Source organism: Apteryx rowi, unplaced genomic scaffold (genome assembly GCF_003343035.1).
Source record: "Apteryx rowi isolate R43461 unplaced genomic scaffold, aptRow1 scaffold_14, whole genome shotgun sequence".
Taxonomy (NCBI): domain Eukaryota; kingdom Metazoa; phylum Chordata; class Aves; order Apterygiformes; family Apterygidae; genus Apteryx; species Apteryx rowi.
Window position 1 is genome coordinate 2,169,143 of NW_020447641.1, and position 15,072 is coordinate 2,184,214.

The following is a 15,072-nucleotide window of genomic DNA, read 5'->3' on the forward strand; positions in this document are numbered from 1 at the left end:
AGTAGATGGAGCTCAAGAGCATGTAGACCAGTTTTTGGTAGAATCAGTAAAACTTGCTGGTAGCTTAAGAGGAAGTTGGCTAGAAGGAAAACTAAGCCAGAGTTCAAATGATGTCTATAAAGTTGGTATGTTTTAGTTACAAAAGATCAGATTTTTCAAATCTGGATCCAAATCTGGATATTTTAAAGTGCAAATGAGGACCTAGTGGGAAGCTTTTAAGCAGGTTGGGCTCTTGTAGATGCCAATCTGTATTTTTAGATGAGTCAGATTTTCAAAGGGATTTGTTCAAACAGCACTGAAAATTAAATAGATGCAAATTCTGTTTCCTTACTATTCCAGTACTACAACTGTAGCATATTTCTGACTTTGCCTTGTGGACTGTGATAGAGAAGGAAGAAATTATGTTGACTTCTCCCATACCACACCCCTGCAATGCAAACAAGTGTAATTACCACCACAACTGTATCTGTTGACTTATGATCAGGAGCTGCACCAACAACAGCCTGCAGAAAGTGAGGTTAGAGAGAACAGGAAAGAGTCAGTTCACTGTGTGGTGGGACATGATGCACGTGTAGACAGTAGAGTTAAGGAAAGATAAAAGTAAATAGCAGTTTCTAGAATGCCCTTACTTTCTTACATTGTGGTCCTCCCCTTTCTTCCAGATACTTTACACAAAAAAAAACAAGTGTTCAGCTGTGAACAGTTGGGCAGTACCAATACTTGGAGGCATCCCCTGCAGAACTTCGTTAGAGCTGATGGGCCAAGTCCTAAGGACCCAGAACAAAGTAGGGCTTTGCGGAGATGCTATTTGTGTGGGCAAATTGTTTAACAATTGTCCTCTGTTTCCTGACATTTTCTCACATAACAAGAACGCATAATTAGTTACAGAGAAAAGTATATTAAATCAAGAATATTGTAATCTTAACGTTTAGATGCTTTGATTTGTTCTTTTTCTTTCAAATTTTATTCATATTGTACTTTCTTACAGCCTTACAGGTGATGCCATTTTATAGCTGTAGACACTCATAACCACAGTTAGATTGTGTATATGTACTTTATAATCAGGTGGTGTCCATATTCCATATGGTATCATTAGTCCTGTGACAGTGAGCAGGGTGCTGTGGATTGGCTGCATATCATATAAAATCAGATTTAGGTTGTTGACCCTTGCACAGTATGCCATGCCATCTCTTTTTTATATTTGGCTTTTTGCTTGGATTACTTATTTTCATTTATTGAGAGAAGTCTAAAAGAATATCACATATATTCCACTGAATATTGTTAGGCTGATTGAATACTCAGTTGGTATGTTGATGTAGCTTCAACTACAGGTGGCCACCAATTCCCTCATCTAGTTTAGTCTGAAATGATTCTTCTGTAATATGTAATCAGACTTACTTAATTCTGTGTGCAATGTGTAAGCACTCTTATGAACAAGAGCACTATCTGGTTCAAAATAGCTTTTTGCAGATTATTTTAACGACTTCAGACTGCTTGTGAGTTTTCAAGTGTTTGTATTTTAACAGAATTTAGTTGCCTTACTTGAGCCATTTGCAACCTTGAAGCCAAGGAAATCTTTCTTTTTGTAGAACCTTGGATGCTGAAAGGAAGAGAAACCCTAAAACCCAGGAGATACAGGTTTTATTTCTATATTCTGTTTTGTTTGACATGTAAAAATAAAGCAGCCTAAAAGGATTGCCCCAGAGCAGGTTCCTTATTCAGTGTGAATGCCTGAAGCTCCTGCATATGCACTGTGCTGCTAGTGGAGCTGGAGACAGTTTAGGTGTGTCAGGAGCATAGTCTCAATATTCAGTGCTGAGTAAGTGTAATTTAGACTGGACTGTGAATCACCTCGAATGACTCTAGAGACATTGTAATAATACAGGCGGGGGTCGACAGAGCCACCTTAATTGCTTTCCCTGATGGGCTATTAGAAACTTAACACAGAATGTTATCCAGGGGTTTTATATGATCAAGTGTCCTTAAACTCTTGTGGCCTTAAATTCTATGAAATTATGAAATCTTTTTGTAAAAATTTAGCTATCAAATGCAGTCTAGCCAGCAATTCTTAGAAACAGATGAAGGCATTGTCAGATACGTTATGATTTTTGACAAGAATCTTTGAAAACAAAGAAGTTAAGCTCTCTTAATAGTGGAGAGCATTAGAAATACATCAATAGATTGAATTACCAGAAAGATTTCATTTGATGTTTCTAAGGTGCACGAAACATAGTTTATTTCTCATGTGCAGAGCCAAAGAACCCAAGGAACCAGCAAAAAGTTGCAGAACAGGAGAGAGAAAATGTGGCTTAACCATCCTTTGTTCGTATGAGTCAATATTTACCAGCTATGTATGAGGAGTAAACTGGAGCAGCCTGAAGGCTATTCTCAGTCACGCTAGCTGTAAGCAGCTTCCTGATATCCAGCAGAGCAGGAACTGCCCTACTATCACCCAGAGGCTCTCGTGTACTATTTGTGATTCCTTCCAGTAGTCTTAACTTTCATACTGCTATATCACAGTGCCACCCAAAGGTCCTGGTTCTGACTCTGGCCCTGAATAATGTGTTATCTATTTATTGAACTATATGTTCAGAATCCATGTTAAGCTTTAAATAAATACAAATATCCCAATAGTTATGTTAAAAGAAAAAAAATAGAATTCTGAATGTTCCATTCATTGTCTAAATAAAGCCTCTCTCCTACCAGTTACAGTGTTGATAAAAACTGTCAGCATCTTCTGTATGAAATTGTACAGTATTACTTTTTAAGGGCAAGGTTCATTATTTCTGGCATTCTTACACCATACATAGTTTTTTTGATTCTTTACTTAGTTTATTACAGGCAGGAAGTAATGAACTGGCAATTAGAATTTGTAATTTATGCCATGCTGTTTATTTTGAGCTGTGGATAAAATACTTAAACATTTTTCAATGCTGTTTAATAACAAGCCTTTCAAAAGAAAGTATACACATCCACACTGAATAGATATTAGACCAAATTCACTATCCAGACTGAGCTGTGCTGTTGCCATTGAAGTGAACAGATTGTGCCTATAATCAAGGGAATCTATTGAATGAATATATCAATTCAATCCTTTTTGCTCTCAGTAGGAAAAAATTAGAAGGGGAATCTAGGTCCTGTTGAAAAGGTTTGGGAAGATGATTCATAACCAAAAATTTCATGCATTGCTTCCCCTATGTTTTTATTTGTTGGTTCTGGGGAAGGAGCTATACTGGGAATCGTATCGTTAGACCTAGACCAATAGAACTATACCAGTAAGTATCCCTGGGTGAATGAGTCCTAAAAGAAGTTGCAAAACTTGTAGGTCTTTCTGTAAGACATGAATGTACATGTAAAGTGTTTGAGGGCTGGGGAAATATGTGTGCTTTAGCTAATGAATCATAATAACAGTTGGTTTGGTTTGCAGTCCAGAGCTTGAATAAGGTAGGAACACACAAGTACCTAAAGGATACCGCATCCTCTCTGTTGTCATGAGCACCATATCATGTGATTGTGGAGGTTTGGATGTTGGGTTTTGTTCCTTTTTTTTCTTTTTAATTAAATGTTCCATGTTGGACTCTGTTAGAACTGCCACTCCAGCCTTCAGTTCTTTGGAAAGGTGTTCTGTTATTCCTGTGATGATTAAGAACATTTGTCTAAATTCCAATGTAGGTTTATGTACTGCTAAGTCATAATAATTCCTGTTCCCCACCCCTCAAAAAAAGAGCTCCTCTGCTTTCTGGAACTTATTTCTGATTCTTCTCAGAGTACTGTCTTCCCACAGTACCAAAAAAACTCCAGACAAGAAATCACAGTTCAAGCTTTTGGATTTAGTTTTCTGAGTATCTCTGACCTTCTCTTTGCTGGCTACCTGCTATGGATTTCCTCAAAGTGGAAAAGAACTAAAAACAAATTAAATATGCTGCAGCGTAAAATAGAGGGAAAAGGATGACACTTTCACGTTCTTAATATTTTATTTGCTTATTCATTGTTTGAGCCTGTCATAGACTACTTTGAGAGGCTTTTCCTCTCCAGCTATACTAAGACTCCCTCTTCAAAGCTATTATTCTCAGCTGGGCCAATTCTTTTCCTGGGCCAGTCTTTCATCCTTTTGCATGTCAGGGTAATCACTTTTCAGTCCATTTAATACTCTGATCTCTACAGAGTTTGCCCTTCCTCAAAAGGTTCACGGACATAACATCTCCTATACTTAGCCAGTTAGTCTGACTAACCTTATGAACAATTCTGGTTTTATTGGTTAACTCAGTGCTAGGTACCTGCAAACTTTTGGTGGTCAAACAGGTAAGAAAACTTCAGACATCATCTCCTTTTCCTTATTATCCGGACTGGTATTCCCTTTTTTTGGATGAGCTCTCCATCCCATTTGCCTTGGAAGGAAGTATGTGTTTTATGTCTTCTCCTTGCTCAGTGCTGCTGCTTGATTTATGTGCCAAGTCCCGTTGCTTGATGCAGGTCTTGAAAACGTTTCACACTGTTCAGTCAATGTGGATAGGAGGTACTCTATTATTAGGTGGGAAGTATTGCCTTGTAAGAAATATATGAGGACATCCATAACCACTTAACACCTGTGCCTGCTAATTATGGAATATATTTTCTGCTGAGGAAAAAACAAGTAGCTCTTCCCTTCACCTGCTCTTTGGCACTAACTCGTTCCTAATCTGAGGTCTGAAATATCCATGACTGATCTCTTCAATGTTTCTCTTTTTTAAATATTACAGGCTTTCTTGTGCTCCCCAGTCCAATGCATTTTGTTTCCTTTCACCAAGTCTATTAATGGGGCTGCTTATGGAGATAAGGTCTCATTGTAATTAGCCAAGTTATTTGTCGTTTTGCCTTTTTTACTGAGAGGGCATTGAGGTCTGTAGGAGAGATACTTTGCTGATCTCACATTTACTGTTCAATAAGCTTTCCACTTACCACATGATCTGGGAACCTGTTAACTCTTTCCTGTCCTGTTGTCCTGGGGAGTTTGTGTTCTCAGAGCCTTTCATACCTCTGTGCTACTGGTAGAAGCCACTCTCCAAATCAAGAGAACTTTGCACATCTCATGGCAAAAGTTGCTTTTGGAATTAAAGTGCAAGCTACTCTGGCTACAGACATATCCAGATAGCCTTGGCCCTTTCCCAGTTGAAGTCACATCAGGGTGGGCATGCTCAATGCCATCATTAAAGCAGAAGGGGGAGGATGAGTGCAAAGTTGTGAAAATCAGTGCAGCATTGATTTCAATTCATTTCTCTGTCAAGGGCAACAGAAATCTCTCTAGCTGGGTGGGGACTAAGTCACTATGGTCTACATGGTAATTCTCTGTGTTCCAAACCTGTGGCTCTTTGAGTTTGTTCCTGACATATAAAGGTAAATACTAGTATCATACATCAGTTTTCCAAAACAGGAGATTCTCTTTGGTAAGGAATTCTGAGCTTCTCAGTTTCTATTTGCTGCTGCAAAGCCTATTTTTCCTTTCCCCCTCTTCCTCCTGAGAAGCACAAAAGAGCACCTTGACTTTTTCATGTTTCACAACAAAGCACAGCTTGTAGAGATCTCAGGTGAGCAACTTACTGGAGGATAGGACTTTATTAACATCTTCTGCAACTTGTAGGGGTTTCTGTTGTCTGTCAACAAGCATGGGATCAATCACATGTAATGCTTCTGTGACTGATCTGCATGTGCACAGATACTTGGGGCTTTGCTTTGTTGTAGCTCTTTAAATCTAGCAAATGATGGTGAGTGCAAGATTTGATGTGTTAACTCTCAGAGCAGAATCTGCAAGAGAAATGTTGTCAGACAACAGACTGAAATGTTTTCTCATTAATTTTAACTCATAAAAGAGAATTAAGAACCTCAAAGTGTATTTGATCTACATCTTGGTAACACACCTTTTAGAAAGTTGCTTTGTAATTTGAAAGTACCAGCTGGTAACCTGTGTGTATGTGGTCAAGCTATACAGAGAACTTCTGTGGTCATAACTTCTTGTTCATGGGCAGTCATTAGACCTTATGGTTCTTTCTTTGTTTAATCTTACTTCATTTATAACTGAGCCTGGCTGACAAAATCAGCATGGAGATCACGGCACCTCCCTCTGCACTGTGCAGCTCTGAGACAAGTTTTAATGAATCACTAGTTAATTTTGACTGAAACTGGAAATAAAACTTTCTAAACTTAAATTACTAAAATTAAGCAATGCAGTGTTGTTCTTACAAATAAAGCACTCATTTTTGGCTTGCTGAACTATTTGCTCTAATAATATTCTGTGTCAATGAATTCCACAAGCTTTTTATGTACATTTGAGTGAAAAACATTTCTGTTAGCATTTACAGCACAGAACCAGCATCAGTCTTTTTATGCTAGATGCCGGTTTTGTTCTCTTTGAATGACAGTGGAAAAGATGTAATACCATATGTTTTTGAACACTTACAGTATTTTAAAACAGTTGACTTCAGTCATCAGGACATATATTAAATTATAAGGAGAGAGAAGGACTAAATGCCTTTTTGCAGCTGAAGGAGAATTCCCAAAATTATACCTGAGCTAAATGGTAGTCTATGTGACCTCGTAGTGGTAAGAAATCTGAGAGACAGTGAACAGTCAGATGCAGGGAGTGCTGCATATACAGACATTGTAGAGATGTACACATCTCATTCTGTAGACAATTTGTGATAAAGTTGTATCCTTGGAGAAAGATACTGTTTCTTCTGTGATGCATAAATTAGGACTGTCACCAGGAAACAGAAACATATATATAGGTAAGACATCAATATTAAAAACATGGTATAGAAGAAGCTGTTAAGCAGTTTCTAGTTCTCTTTCCCATAGCGCAAACAGATTAAAAAGAACAGAGGAAAGATAATATTTTAATTGTCACCATCTTGCCAGTGATCTCTGTGCGTGACTATGCTGTCCAAGAAAATAGGATCACAGGCATAAATATAACCTTTGCCGAAGCAAAGGTGTTCTTAAAGTCTTCTCTAGCAGTTTGCACAGCCCTGCAGGACCATCACCAAGCCAAAGCTGCCCACTGATGGCTTTAAAAACATAAAGGTGCACTGATTAAACCAATAATGTTGATCATGCTGGTAGTGTTGCTTTCTTGCTATTTTTTACAAAGACATTGCCAGAAGCTTCCTAATGAAAAATAAACAGATTTTTCTTTTTCCTTGGTTACCTAAGCTCTAAGGATGTAAATCTTATTTGAGTATGAAGTGTAACAGTCGCCAAAAGCTAATCAACTGCTCTTCCTCTTTGGTTTTATCACTTATGTGTTTGACGGAGTTATTGATGATGCAGATAGAGACATTGCATGATTGAGCTGGAGTGACCGATCAAGCCTTCATCAGCACTGGGAGACAGTCAGGTCCTGTAGCTCATCAAGAAAGATTTGCCTTGAGCTTGTGGCTTAAATACAACTCTGAGCCAGGGGCACCAAGATAGAGGAGCTAGTATTTCACTGGTGAGTGGAGTAGATCACATGAGGCTTCTGGCACGCTCTCTATGGCAGGCTGGGAGCTAGCATGCCAGAGGCCACTGAATTGATAGTATCAGCTTCAGCTGTGGAAGGTGTCCCAGACTGATCCGTGAGTAGGGGGAGCGTAGCAGCTCTGGCAGGCAGTGGGGTTACTAAAGAGCTTGCAATACCTTTGAAAACTGCTGGTATTGACCATTTGTCTTCAGTCTTGAGGACCCACAAACAGCAGGATTGAAAATGCCAAAGGATTGTAATGTTTTTCAAATGCTGATTGCAGCTCTTTGCTGTTTTTATCATCGTAAGTCTATTATCAGAGTCAAGGTAGGTGCCCTTTTTCAGTAACAGTAAATATACAATGTGCTTGTCAGTAATGCTATTAGTTTCTATTCAGAATTGTTTTTATATGACAGTTGGATAGAGTGTATTTCTGTTCTAAAGAACGTCTTCAGAATGCACCGTTGTCTCAGAGAGGAGCTGAAACAACTTTCAGTTTTATAAGGTTGAAGCTGACTGTCTTAATGTTTAGGCACCAAGTTAAAAATGCTTCTGGCATTGGACTTGCTCGACAGTACTTTAGCAAAGTTAGGGTTCAAGCTTGCAGAATCTAACTGATCAGGTCACTTGGTTCCCTAGACTTTTTCACCTGCTTGTTGAAAGCATAGGGAATTGTGCTCAGAAGCTCAGTTTAAAAAAAAACAAAAAACTTCAGGCCATTTTGAACTTGCTTTTCATACTTTTAGACTATTTTAATTATAAAACACACACAATATATTAAGCACTATATGGAAAAAAAAAGTCTTTTAACATTTAGAGCCATATTTTCAGAGATGTCTAAGTGACTTAAGAATTGAATTATAATCAGATTGGGGATCAAATTGCTTCTGAGGATCTGTGAGCTACACCTAAGCTGTTAAATCTTTTTATTTAAGATTTATGCTTGAACTGTTCTTTGAATTACAAAGTCACAGCTGTGTCAGCGATTGTGCTGATGTGTGTAATTTTTCTGAAGCACCTCACAATGAGGAAGGATGTGAAGGTTGCTATCTTCTGGCCTGTCAGCTTTCAAGCTCTGATAGAAACACTTAAAAGTTGGAAAAAAAAATCAGTGGTTTAGCTGCCTAAATGACTTGTCCATTTCTGAAAGTGAGATGTGGGGATCAGTCTTTTGGGCATGCTGAAAAAGTGACTCTGATCAGACTCTCTCTTCTTTCACTGGAACAAATGTCAAGTTATCATCAGGATAGAGGGCGAAGGACTGGGTCCTATTACCATAATTATTTTTTATTTTCAGTAGGATTTTAAACATAAGGCCTAATTCTGTTGTTCCAAAACTTTAAAAATGAAGTTGGGCTTTATTGTTGGCTATCAGAACAGTTATAAAACCGTTGTTCTTGATCATGCCCTTTGTTTAACTTGGCATGAATTTCTAATACTTAAAATAACGGTGGTGTTGTCATGGCAATTTTCCATTTGGTCTAATCCATATAGTCTCTAGAGAAAATGAAACATTAATAGTGTTTCCTGTAGAGTGGAGAAAAAATAAAACCTTTTATGTAGAAACAAATTACAGCTGGGCTCTTTCAAAAATAATGTTCTATTTAAAGAGATTTGCAGCCTTTAAAATAGCTTTGAATACATGTGTTCCAGCGTGTAGATCTAGCTTTAGCTGAATCCGACAAATTGCTATTTTAAGAAGTCCTGATGGTAGGAAACTGGGTACATTTGTTTCATAGAAAATGGCTATAGGTATAGAAACAGCCAGTGGTGAAATCTGCCAGTGCACAAAGTCCACACAAAGTGCCAAATGATGTGCTTTCCATGAAATGCCAAAGTGCTTAGGATCACAGCAAAAACAACTTAGGCTAAGTTGTCCCTTACTTAATTTGTAAAAACATACCACTTCAAGCACAGTCAGTTTCTGTAATTAGATGAGATTAATTTGTAGTTTTAATAGTGGATGCTGAGGTAATAAAATATCAAATTGATCCATAAATAAGCCCATTGATATCTGCAGCTGCCTCTGAGAGAAACTGAGATTTTTTGCTGCACTGAGATAAATTCATTTTAATTACATTGTCTGATTTAATTGAAAGCAATATGTGACCAAGCATAGGGTTGCCCCATTATGTCCCACCAAGCACAGGGAGCAATGTAGCACCTGAACACTCACATATCACTGTACTTTTAGCATGTGAAATTAGGATTTCAACAGCAGAAGTTTAGTTTGTTTTCCCATACATTAATAGAAAATATAACGGTCAGTGCAGATGATCTGAACTTGCATCAAATTATTCTTCAATCATGATATATCAATATTACATTCCCATTTGATTTTAGTAGCTGCTTAAAGTGAAGGCCAGCTTCTACGTTTGTGGACAACGAAGGAGAATCACTTTAGGGTGAGGGGCTCCTCTTTGTAAGAATGAGTTAACCTGGCTGCAAGACAGATTGTTGTTCTAGCTAATGTGGTCATCATGACTGGATGGAAAGATCTTGAAGTTTAAGTATTTTCATTCTTAATTGTCTGCCATGATGCGTGCTCGGCTGAGGCGGTGCAAAAGGGGAAAGCCACTCAAATTGTCAGGACTGCCAAGTTTAAAACTTCCAGCACATAGATCTTAGCTCATTACTGGGTAATGTACTAATGTTATGAATGTGGCATGGGTAAGAGGGCTTTTATAAGCAGCTACTTATTGCAAGTGCCATTTCTTGGATGAGTTGCAAACGCTTTTTATAGATAGCAGATCTTAATTAATATTTCTTCAGTATGTGATGTGATGATCTAAATCTGTTTCACTGGCATCCTTGGGCTTCATGTATCCAGTTTCAGCATGTATGTGGAGGCTCTTGGACTTGATAAAATGAATTTACAAGTCGTCACCACCCAGTGTTATGGGTCTGTCTTTTTGATGTTAGATTTGTTGTTGTTGGAGAGGCCCAGATGGGAAAGATTGACTTATCAGAATGATGTGAAATTTTGTGTAGCTCACTGAACTTTGGTTCCCCACTGTCTTGCCTCTGGGTTTGTGGTTTTGGTGAATGTTATACTATATCATCTTTGCATTTCCCAGGTAACTTTACATAGCTTATCAAATTTTGACTGCAGTATGCCCTCTGTCAGACAGTACAGGGACTGCTGTTGCTCCATGAGGGATTCCTTTTCCATGCTATGGTAACATTCTCCAGTAGATATTTATGCATTTGGCTTCTTGGTGATACATTTAGATGTTTCTCAGGTTAAAACAAAAAAAAAGTAACCAGTTCTAAAATCCTTCAGATTTACTGGTCAAAATCCCCAGTGCCACTGAATGAGGAGATTAGAATTTGACTAACACTAAACTCTAAAATTGGAGAAACTAGAAATGGCAGTGTCTTTCTATTTCTGAATGTGATCACTTAGAAAATTAAGGAATTGTTATCATTATAGTGGTGTTGTGGAAAGTGGATCCAGAGTCCACTAGAACTGAAGTCTCTCCATTGTCTTTGGTTAACATTAGACTGAATTTGGTACTAAACCCCCCCCCCCCCCCCGCCCCGAACAAGTATCTCGCTCATGAGTTAATGAAACATGGCCACTTTTCTGTGAATGTCAGGCAGGTTGCATTGTGCATAATGGCAGACTGAGGACATGCACACAATGGGGTTTATTTGATTTTAAAGAACCAGCATACTCATGATGGAAGTTTTTGCAGAGACTTGTTATCTTTCATCAGTGACCTCAAAAAATTCTTAGCTGATATCTAAACGGGCACAGAAAAATCTCATGGCTTCAAAATTGCCGTTCTACTGTATTAGTTCCCTTCTCTGGTTAGTTCTACACTTCTCTCATATGTATCTTGGGCATGGCAAAAGTTTATATATTATTTGTTCCATGTCTCGAACAGCCAATTAAGACTCTAGAAGATAAAAAATCTTGCTGAAGCTAGCAGTCAGGCATACAAAGACACTTTCATCATCCATTTTATATCTCCTGCTACACCATTAGTCAGGTACTTGTAACAGTCCTTAGCTGTGCTTTAAATAAATAATACTTTGCCAAGAGGATATAAGGAGAGATGACATGAATTCTCTGATAACCAGAAATTAAGCAAGAGATTTTGGACTACTTCAAAGTATGTCTAAAAAGTGAAGGTACTTGCCTTCATGATTCAAGCCATTAAAAAAAAGATAACGATCACTTTGGGGAGAAATTAAAACCATTTTTTTCTGCCTAGGCTATCCTCTAATCACATTGTACTTGTGTCTACCAGTTTCAGATATGAATTGAGGGAAGCCACCAAAGCTGGAACACGTAAGCTACAATTTGGGGGAATACATGTAGAAACCTGTGTGATTCTCCTCTCGGTTATTTTGATATTCCGTTGGTGCAGTTCCAGGTACTTCCCTGGAGTTATTGTAGACTTGGAGAAAGAATCCAATGCCAGTAGGCAACAGAAGTAACTGTGGGACTTTTGTTTACCACCAAACTCATCCGGTAGATTATTCAGCACAGTTCAAAATTATTCTAATTTAACATGGTAAGTTCAGCTGGGATGGTTAACACCAGAGTTTGATATAGTGAGTTTCTTCTAGAGAGTGCCATTCTCTCAAATGAAAATAAAAATAATCTTTTGGATGCATGAACAACAGATTATTGTGGAAAGTTTCCATTCAAATATGTTCACAAGTTTCATAGGTACAGCAAATAGTGGTAGGCCAAGTCCTCCTTTAAATTTACCCTAAACAAGAACATGTTTAGATGTTTGACTTCCTTGAACTTTAATATATTCCAGTGTTCAGCACACTCAGTTAATATTTGCCTGAGAAACATAAAATAATATGTAACATCAAGACTAGTTTTCTAAACTAAAAGTAGGCCGGGCTTACTGATGTAATGGTCCTGGAATAGAAATCTTTTGCGAAATATGAACTTGTGCGGCATTTACTAAAAACAGTAAAATAATTGTGCTAACTGGATTTTTTTCCCTCTAGAATCTTGGCTCTCTAGGTTTTCCACTGGGGATTTAAGTAGGATTGAGGACTTCTGCTGGAGATTGGTCATATTGCATTGCTAGATAGTTTGGAACTTTTTTTAAGACCTGTCCACAAAATCTCAGCATACCAGCAATACCTTGAAATAGCACCAGGCTAGAACAAAATGTGAACAAAAAGTTCTGGAAAGCACATCTGGGAAGCTCTTTGTAGGTCAGTGAAGTCGAAGCATCTCTATTTCAAAAGAGATCTGTTGACTTGATTTGCTTGTGTATTCAAGAGATCTCCAACAGGGTTATTACTATCTGGAAATCTTTAAGAGTTTCTTTCAGCATGTTTTGTTGCAGAATATGCTTTTTTTGTCCTAGATTTTTGTTATCCTTTAATTTCTTCTTGCTATCTATTTCACTATCTAGCAGGAAATGTAGATTTGGTTTTCTTACCATCATTTGGTAAGAGCCAACAAAGTGCCTTAGACAAGGACATAAACTGAAGACATACTACAAAATGAAGGCTTGTTGCGAATAAATTAGTGCAAATTTACAGCATTCCACTCCTGTACATTAACTTATTGCTGCAGCAATTTATTGGGAAATGAGGCTGAAGTATCTGCACCACCTTGAGTGGAATAATCACCTTTTCTTTTAAAACACAAGTCCGTTGACATAGCTAATTATGCCATCCAAGGCTTACACTCTTCCTCATTTGCACACTAACATGCTTGTGTAATCTGTGCCTGGACTGATTTTGATCCCTTAATTGCAAGATGTAAAGTTCAGTGCATGAAGAGATTATTGCAGAATCACAGGCCTTGGATATAGGGTTTAGAATAGAAGGACCTTTATCATTCCAGACAGTATATTGGTCAGACTTCCTCCTTTAATGCACATATAAGAAACCAGTCTCAGCCAACAAAAAGCTGTCCAGGAAGACAGATTTGCAGCAACTACTTACCTAGGCAGTTCCCCCTTACCTATTTTGGGATATGCACCAGCTGCAGGAGTTCTTCCACTGAGTTCCGAGTCACAGAAGGGTTATTTCAGCATGTTTGCTTCGGCACAGGAGATGTCTGACCTCTGGCAGTCAGGGTATTGGTCAGTGTGGTTAACCATGGTGGAATGGATTTTTAACAAACCACTAATCATGAATGTTAATGATTTAGTTGGTTTGGATTCCTTAAATGTTTTCCTTGTGATGTTGCTAGAAGCAATTCGAGTGCAATGTGTGTCTCATTACGTTCACTCTAGAGTAGTGAGAAATCTGTTTAACCACCAGAAGTAATTCTAGGCTTCTCTGCTGTATTTGACATTTCTCGTGAGTCTCTAACTTGATCAGAATCTCTCCAATATGTTATCCAGCCTGTGTTTTTAAGATAATTTATGTCAGTACAGTGGATGAAAATCATTCATATGCAAAGACCTGTAGCTTTCTCTGTTGGCTGAGGATCTAGCTCTCCTAAGCACATAGTCGTTGCATTTTTTTGCTTTGGTCTTACTGATCCCACGTATTTCACCAAGTGATATTCCATTATACAATAGCTTTGCCTCCCACTAGGTTACAGCTGGTCTTGGAGTGATGGTAACAATTCACTACAGGACAAGTTTTAGTTTTTTAGTACCTCAATATTGCAGTCAGAAATGTCTTTCAAATTTTTATCTTGTAATAGATACAGTTTACATAAAAGTAGTAATTCTTTTCAGAAAATCCAAAGGCATAGCTATGCATGCAAAAGATTTGTATACTGTTACAACTGAGTGCTGCTGTTTAGACTGGAGAGYGGACTTTAAAAGTTTTCCAAGCACTTGCATATGCGCTCAGTGGAAATGTGGCGGCTCAGATACTCTTGAAAATTCTGCTCTCGATTTGTGTGCTCTTCACTCTGCTTTCACCTCCTCAGCCTGTGCAAACGCTATCACACGTGTTGTAATTCTGTGAGGTGTGGCAGTGAAATGGCTAACTCTTTAGTCTGGAGTCTGTGCCAGTGAACTGTAAATGAATATCCAGCCATTTGAGTTGGGAAATCAAAGGTGGCGGGCATGTGCCACTAGTCCTTCAGTTATGCCGGTCTGATAGGACACAGAGGCTTGGAATGGAGGGAGATTTTTGACTTTACTATGCTTTGATACTTTGATATGCTTTTGGACTTTCGAGTCCTCACCATAGCCTCTTGTATGACTCTTCCTGCACCTAGTACCTTCATCTCTTCATGTTGTGCATGTTATTATGAAAGGAGCACTTGCAATGAAAGTCTTTTTTGTGGCATGGTTCATTCCCACGCAGACTTTTCTCAAGAGGTTTGAGAGGAATTGATCAAAGTCTTTGACTTTACAAGAGGGCAGAGAATTTACTCCATGTTGAAAATGATTGTCTGTTTTGAACCATGTTTGTATGGATAACCACCACCCTAATATGGTTCACAGAAGCCAAATTGAGGTGAAAAGTGATCCTTTACCAGGTGTTTTTTATCTGCTGCCTTTCTGTATAAACTACTACACTCACTTATGTCTGTCTAAAAGAAGTCACAGTTTTTTCTGAGAGAGGCAGACAAGAAGAGAATTTATCTCAGAATTTGTCTGGGCTCCCAGCATGTTTAAATAGTCTTGGCAGCAGGATGCCTCTTC

At 38.2% G+C, this 15,072-nt stretch overlaps 1 protein-coding gene across 9 annotated transcripts in view; it reads left to right on the top strand.

Moving 5' to 3' along the window:
- Window positions 1-15,072, top strand: part of BCAR3 (BCAR3, NSP family adaptor protein) — a 121,994-nt gene that overhangs the window by 86,344 nt on the left and 20,578 nt on the right. The gene's annotated exons all lie outside the window — the stretch shown is intronic.